Source organism: Pseudochaenichthys georgianus, chromosome 6, assembly GCF_902827115.2.
Source record: "Pseudochaenichthys georgianus chromosome 6, fPseGeo1.2, whole genome shotgun sequence".
Lineage (NCBI taxonomy): Eukaryota > Metazoa > Chordata > Actinopteri > Perciformes > Channichthyidae > Pseudochaenichthys > Pseudochaenichthys georgianus.
Genome location: NC_047508.1, coordinates 31,883,592 through 31,892,080, shown reverse-complemented (window position 1 = coordinate 31,892,080; position 8,489 = coordinate 31,883,592).

Here is an 8,489-nt window from a genome sequence, read left to right as displayed (position 1 = left end):
AAGTTGGAATTGAAATACAAAAGGAAAGTGAAACTTATGCTCGTCACCCTCTCCCTCCGGTCCACATTAATACTAATGATCCCAAAGATTGTATGAACTATGAAAAGATCTTAAAAATCAATACAAATGTATTTATTATAAACGTTAGTCCTTAACATCTATCACTGTGTATATCACCATTCAAACATCTTTTAAAAGTTGAACAAACCCCACACAGCTCAGTAAAGACTGTGAAATGTTGACACTGCTAGCTCCGTTAGCTCCATTGGCTCTGTGATGCTACAGCGGCTCAGCTCATGAGGAGAACACTACTTGAACTCGGCCGTGTTTGTTGTGTTGGTTCCTGGTGGACTATTCGTCATGAAAATATAGGATTTATCTGCGGTTAAAACAGACCGTCCATGAATGCAGTTTCTTCGGTAAGTCAACCCTGCGTACTTTATGTTATGTTACTGGTGTTTTTATTAAGCTAACGTTAATAAATGTTTAGAGTTGGGTTAGCATTTGAGCAATCGTAGCTCCATCTGTGCTAACAATGCTATGCGTAGCATCCAAGAGTGTAAAACATTAAGTGGGATGCTACTGTATACCTGTGCGAGGTTGCTAAAATAAGGTCATCCTTGTACGTTAGATAGTTAGTTTGCTAGTTAGGTTACTGTATGCATTATTAAGGTTCGTTTAAATTCGCTATGCTCTACTATAGCATAAAATAACTAGCTAACGTCAACGTATTGTTGAAGAGAGGCTTAGTGTATATTAATTCAACATCACAGTGAAATGTGTGTATCTTTAAAATATGAACGTCACATTTCAAGATGGCCCAGAAATAACGCTCCCTTAGATATTGTAATATGGTTTGTTGAAATGAAGCTTAGCGCAAGTTCAGACAGGAAGACCTATCACTCCGTATTGCACGTCATGGCAATACTCGCTCCCTTCACTAGATGACAGGGAGCGCCACTCCTTAGCCAACCTATCACTTCCCTCCATTCACAAGCCTAATTATCGCACCTGTTAATCCCTCTATATATGCTCTCCCCTTTTCTATCAGCTGTCTTTCAGGTGTCAACGCGCAACGGTAGTGCAAACAAACTTCCGCGTACGATAACTCTAACCTCAAAGATGTCCAATTTGGACGATTCCGAGGACGAACTCTTCCAGGAGGATCTCAATCCCAGCCCTGACGCTCCGCCCGATGCAGCTTCCCCCCTCCTCAAGCTAATCTAAGATCACAGGCACGTTTACACTACAGGTCCTGTCGTGTTACATGGTTATTTCAAGTCACGTTCCACGTGTTCTGACCGAAGGGTCTCCGGCTCGAGTGAGCCAGGACCTGACATCCACGCATTTTCATGTTCATGTTTGACCGGAAGGGTCCCAGGCTCGTGAGCCAGGATGTGACATCCACGCATTTTATTTTCACGTTTGACCGGAAGGGTCCCAGGCTTGTGAGCCAGGATGTGACATCCACGCATTTTTATTTCATGTTTGGCCGGAAGGGCTTTTACTTTTCATGTTTGACCGGAAGGGTCTCAGGCTTGTGAGCCAGGATGTGACATCCACCCATTTTTTTTTCATGTTTGGCCGGAAGGGCTTTTACTTTTCATGTTTGACCGGAAGGGTCTCAGGCTTGTCAGCCAGGATGTGACATCCACGCATTTTATTTCATGTTTGACCGGAAGGGTCTGAGGCTCGCGTGAGCCAGGACGAGTCCATCCATGCATTATCCCACTCTTATTCCTACGCTAGTCAATAACATGTTTTCTCTGTCCCCGTATAATTCTCTAATTATATCCATAAACCACCGCAGCTAGCTCGTAAGGTAAGAAACCCAGTACATCTCATTTCTATATATTTCATTCTGTTGGGGATTCATCGGATCGGTTCTCCCTTCCCGAATGATATTCCTGCACAACGGGGAACCCCGTACGTCCGGGATGCCCTGTACGTCCAGGAAGCCCTGTACGTCCAGGAAGGATGCCTGGGAGGCATCAGTACGTCTAAATCCCCACATGTATTAACCTCTCATTTCATCCATAGATTTCCACTGCATCCCACAAGGTAAGATTTCTTCACGTTCAGTACTTCATACTTCACTTCTTTTGGGGGTTCATCGGAAACGGTTATTTCCCTTCCCAAATGATATCCTACAAAACCTGGGCCTAATCGCCAAACACCATTTCGTTCTCTTGTTATAAACTGTCATCATTATGTTTCCTTTATATAATGTGACCGATAATAAACATGTATTCCATACATTACGTCTCTCCTGATTGAAATTAAGCTTAGCGCAAGTTCAGACAGGAAGACCTATCACTCCGTATTGCACGTCATGGCAATACTCGCTCCCTTCACTAGATGACAGGGAGCGCCACTCCTTAGCCAACCTATCACTTCCCTCCATTCACAAGCCTAATTATCGCACCTGTTAATCCCTCTATATATGCTCTCCCCTTTTCTATCAGCTGTCTTTCAGGTGTCAACGCGCAACCTTCCTCCACCCCTTCGCCTCCTGCTTCCAACTCAGGGCCAAGCTTAACCTCCTCCCTTCCAACCGGACCTAACCACTTATCACCATCATCAGTGTCTAGATCCGGGGGGGGTTAATCGGAAACGGTTCTTTCCCTTCCCGAATTATATCCTACAAAACCTGGGCCTAATCGCCAAACACCATTTCGTTCTCTTGTTATAAACTGTCATCATTATGTTTCATTTATATAATGTGACCGATAATAAACATGTATTCCATAATTACGTCTCTCCTAATTGAACTGGAGTTATTTATTGCAGCTAACTGCCTATCCGACTCAAACATTGTTGTTTTTAATATTATTACCAATGCCTCTTTTCATTTTATTATCATCACACTTGAGAAACAGCCTCATCGTGGCTGTAGAACGGAACATGTAACTTAATGCCTGCATTTAAGGACGATGAATAGCGTAATGCCTTAGTGACAAGGAAATTATTTGTTTAAATATTAGATATGACGTTATCTGTGACTTCAGTGAAAATTAAGCTTATCCATTGCATTGCATTTGTTAAATAGGTTTGTGTCTTACCCTTACGTGTGAGATACATATGAATATGGAATATGAAAACAAATTAATTTGACTGACTCATGAAAAACTCATCCAAAGTAACAGTAACATAAAAAGGACCTACACAATAATACTCAATCAAACTGATACAGTATAAGGACTGTGATATCCAGCAATTTCTTAAATATAACAATAAGATTATGACCTGTTTTTAAAAGAAGATAAAATGTTGTTTGCATGTAAAGAAGTCTGTAACCCACGCATGTAACTTTACATCTGTTTGTTCAAAGTCTCCTTAAGGTGATCCAGACAGGCTGGACCAGAGGAGGAGAGACAGATCTGGACTCCTAACAGCAGAGAACTTCAGCACGGATTCCAAGGTACACCTTTGTCATGCTTTACAAAGAATGCATAAAGTAATGACTCTAATATACTGATATACATGCCATTAAACATGACTGAATACTAGATACATTTAAATGTATTTAAGGCAAATATGATTGAACATAGTGAGAACTACGACCCTTTGTCGATACGATACGATATTACTTTATTGTCAGATCAAGTCTGAAATTTGACTTGCGTCACAGCAGCGCCATGTCCAACATCAACAGACAAATATGCATACACAAATACATGAAACACAAACATTTAACATAGCAGCACAATCAGTGAGAGAAAAACATGCTCAAAGAGCCTTCAGCGTGCATTTGGTCTGGGATTTAGCTTTGTATTTACTGAGAGGATTGACTGATGCACAAAGGAGTGCTTCAGTCTGACTTTATTGAATCGTGGGAACCTGTATCTCCGATTAGATGGTAGCAGTTCATATTCACTGTTCAGAGCATGGTTTGGGTCAGAGATGATGTTGTTGGACAGCCTCACTAGGTTGTTATGATAGGCTGAGTCATAGAGTCTCTGACAGGGTTGACCAACAATCTTTGAGCAGATCTCTAACAGGTGGAGCAGTTTTGATTTTAACGCTGCCGACAGACATTTGTACCAGGTAGTATTGCAGTACTGTAGAATGGACATGATCACAGATGTAAAGAACAACAGAAGAATTTCTCTGCTCGCCCCAAAAGACCTAAGACGGCGGAGAAAATAAATTCTTTGTTTTGTCCTTTTGCACAGATAATCAATGTGATCCTTCCATGACAGCAGATGGTCAATAATTACACCCAGGTATTTGTATGAAACTCCCTGCTTGATCTCATCTGTATAGATGACAATGGGGACTTTATGGGAGTCAGATGGTGAGCCAAAAATGATTTCCTCAGTTTTCTTGGTGTTGATCTCAAGAGCATTGCTATCAGTCCACTCGACCACCTGATTTACAGCCTGTTGGTGCAGCTCAGGGTCGTCTGTGTTACTGAGCAGAGATATTATTGCAGTATCATCAGAGTACTTAATGATGACTTGATTTGGTGTGTTGGTACGACAATCATCAGTGTAGAGAGTAAAGAGCACAGCGGAACTCACGCAGCCCTGGGGGGGGGGGGGGCACCTACATTGGTTATGATGGCAGATGACAGGGTTTTGTTAACATTCACAAGTTGCTCTCTACTGGTGAGGAAAGCAGCATACCAGTAAATCAGGTATGGATTTACTTCCATTTTGGCCATTTTTGACACCAAGATGTCTGCTTGTATTGTGTTGAATGCTGATGAGAAGTCTAGGAAGAGGGCTCTTGCATAAGTGTTACGTTTGTCTAAATGTTTAGTGATGATGTGAACCAAAGTGGCCACAGCATCTTCCGTACCGCACCCTTGTTTATAGGCAAATTGGTATGGATCAAGTTTGTCTTGTGTTGTACTGATAAGGAATCGGAGCAGAATTCTTTCTAGTGATTTCATAATCACTGATGTGAGGGCTATTGGTCTGTAGTCCTTATGTTCTTTTGGGCATGGAATTTTGGGCAGCGGTTTGATGTGGGAAGTTTTCCATGACAGAAGGATGGTGTGCGTGTCAATGGAAGCCTGAAAGATGAGTTGCCACACAGGAGCCAGCTCAGTAGCAAAGTTTTTCAGCAGAAAACCGCTGCACCCATCTGGCCCAGCCACTTTCTTGGTGTTAGTGCACTGAAATGTTTTTCTGACCTCTTCGACACTGATGGTAATTGTGTCAGAGGAAGTAGGTATTATGGTTTCGAGCATTTCAGTGCACTTTTCAGAATTATCCAGTGACTCGAAACGGGTAAAGAACGTGTTTAGTTCGTTAGCAAAACAAAATTCATTTTCTGTCACAATGGGTTTAGCTGAGGGTGACATTCCTGTCATGGTTTTCATGGTGTCCCATACTTTATTGGGGTTTTTGGCTTTAAAAGCATTTTCCAAAAACTCTCTGTGTGCCAGTTTTGATTCCCTCAATTTGACTTTCAGTTCTTGCTCTGTCTGTTTAAGTGCTCCATAGTCTTTGTTTTTGAAAGCTATTTTCCTGGTATTTATAACGGTTTTAATGGCCTTGGTCACATAAGATTTATTATTTGGATAGATTTGTATTTCTTTAGTGGGAACAACTAGTTCTACACAGAAGTTGATATAGTCATTGGTAACAGTAGTTATTTAATCTATTGAACCTTCCTGAAAAATGTCCCAATCTGTTAAATCAAAACAGGCTTTCAACTGTTCCCTACTTTCATTTGTCCATGTCCTTATTACTTTCTTTTCCGGTTTACTTCTCTTCAGTTTGGTCTTATACACTGGTATCATATTGACAACATTATGATCAGAGTTCAGTATTGGTGGTCTACATTTAGTCACATAGGCTCCTTTAACATTAACAAAACATTTGTCCAGGATATTGTCTTTTCTGGTGTGATCCTTAACATACTGTTCGAACCCAGGTAACAGTCTCCAGGCGACATTGGTTCATGTCCCCGAGCACTATTGCCGGTGCATCGGGGTGGCTGAGTTGCAGCTCATGGACACAGTCAGCGATGGAGCCTGCCGCCAGTGACGCTCTGCCGCTAGGAAGCACGTAAACAACAAACAGTAAAATACACCCGAATTCTCTAGGCAGATAGAAGGGTCTTAACGTCATACCGAGAATTTCTATGTTGGGATCACAGGTTTTACATTTTACTGAGTATGATCGGCACCACAGATCATTAATATACACACAAATACCGCCTCCTCTGGTTTTCCCCGAGTTCGCATCCCTGTCTGCTCGAACAAGGGTGAATCCAGGTACTTCAAAGAGAGATTCAGGCATCGTAGATTGTAGCCAACTTTCCGTGAAACATAGTAAAGAGGCCTCACGAAATTCATGACAGTACCTTGTGTATATCCTTAGTGTGTCCACTTTGTTGCTCAATGAGCGCAGATTTGTCAGAATGATGGATGGAAGTGGTGGTCGGCTGAATCTCCGCCGTAGGCGATTCTGAACGCCTCCCCTCCTTCCTCGTCTCTTTTTCCTGATGTTTCTAAGAAGCTCCCGCGGGATGTCATCCAGTAACGAAGAACACGGGTGGCTTGGTGTGTTCGTAGCAGGCCGATTGCATTGTAGCTCCAGCATAGCCTCGCGGCTGTAGCAGCGTATAGGCCGGGGCTCCTCGCCATACCTGTTCGTGTTGTGGCTCAGGTGTGTTTTAAAAAGTTGTATGGCCAGACAAGGTCCGCAGAAACTCTCTGCATGTTGACTGTAAAAAACATGTTAAAAGTGATTATTTCAGTGAGACAACCGAACAGAGCAAGCTTCTACAGTTGCACTAAGTTTTGATAACAGTTAAATATTATTTTAATAATACATTTATTTCAATGTTGATGAATTTAGAACGGTTTATTCATAATCTGATTATCTTTGTAGTACACTGTTGGATTTAAAAAACACATTCAAATAAAAAAAATCATTATATTTATAGCCCCTGAACAAACAAACACACCTCTTTCTTAAATAACACACTTGCTCTGCAATAATGTTTTTTGATATTTCTGTTAGGAAAGGACATGCCTGAGAGACAGGACTGCTTCACCATTTTCTCTTTCTCAGAGGGTCCAGAAGAACATCCAAGAGGGAAAGGAAAAGCTGATGTGATGAGATTTAAGAGCAGTACAGGACATTCACTAAGAGACACTTGTATTGTAACACAAAGACCTGCACACTGACTAGTTTTGTAGTCTAACAGGAACTTCATTTGTGTGTTGTTTGTTTGTGTTTTACGTTGCACCTCATAGACAGTGTGATTATTGTCAGGCCTATAAAGTTTGGCAAAAAAAAAAAGTTAGCTGATCAAATGCATTTGCCTCACTTTATGAGCTTCACATCACTTGTGCCTTGTACCGCAGAGTTTGCAACGTCACAAATAAATGGGGCCAATCTTCAGTCAGATGTGAATGTGTAATCTAACATTTTCAGTAAGAATAACGGACAAAAGGAGTGCAAATACAATTGATTGAAATGTGAACTAAAAGTTATCAAGCATGAACCATCATCTTTTTTTTTAAATAAATAAAAACGAAATATTATACATAAGTTACACTAAATGTTAATCTGTTAATTGACAGGCTAGGCCTGTGCAGGTGGTAACAGCTATGCCCAGCATGGGCTAGGTTCTGTAGGTGCAGCTGGTGCAGGTCCTCCTCCCTCAGGCCTGGTCCTCCTCGCAGGGAAAGACCCTCAGCCCTCTCTGGCCAAACCAACAGACAGGACGTTCATAAAGCTGAGGTCTCCCCCAAAGTCTCTAATCATCCATCCTGTGAATATGAGAGGGGAACAAATAGTGTAATAGATGCTTTGGACGATAAGAAATATAAAGTTAACTGTTGAGTTGCTCAGTTTTTTTAGATTGACAGGGTTTAATAATACAAACAAAAGGAGAGGCACCGTAAAATAAAGATTGGTCTTTCAATAAATTGTGTTGATTTTGTCTTTTGAATTGTTTGTCTAAAGTCAAGTAGCTAGAACTGGTACTTATAGTTTGAATGATAATGGTTATAATGTTTGGAGGAGGCATCACAGGTAAGAGCACCATTTGTTGTGTTCCATTACACAGATTGATGTGTGTATTTATTGATCTACTATTTCTTGAATCATTACTGTCAGTCTAAAACAAGAGATTTTGTTTTAGTAACATGTTTTTAAAACATTATCTCTTTTCCACTACACTATCTTGAATATTTTAGATTACATCACTACATTTATCTAACAGCTTTAACATTGTAAAGGTGTCACTTCCCCCCCCCCCCCCCCCCCCGCACACACACACAAAAGGGCACGGTAACGTTGTGATTCACTTCAATTAATGATAACTACGGAGCTTGCTAACAGCAAGGCACAAGGCTACTTCACTCATTTAGCTAGCTAATGTAAGTTTCCTTAAGGGTTATGAACCCCGCCCCCACGTATTTCTTCGCTCTCTGTTTCTCATTTATTTTAATGCTTTGAATGAATCATCTTTTAAGTGAACGACGGGAGCCGGTTCTCGCCCGCGAACGAGCCGTTTTTTGT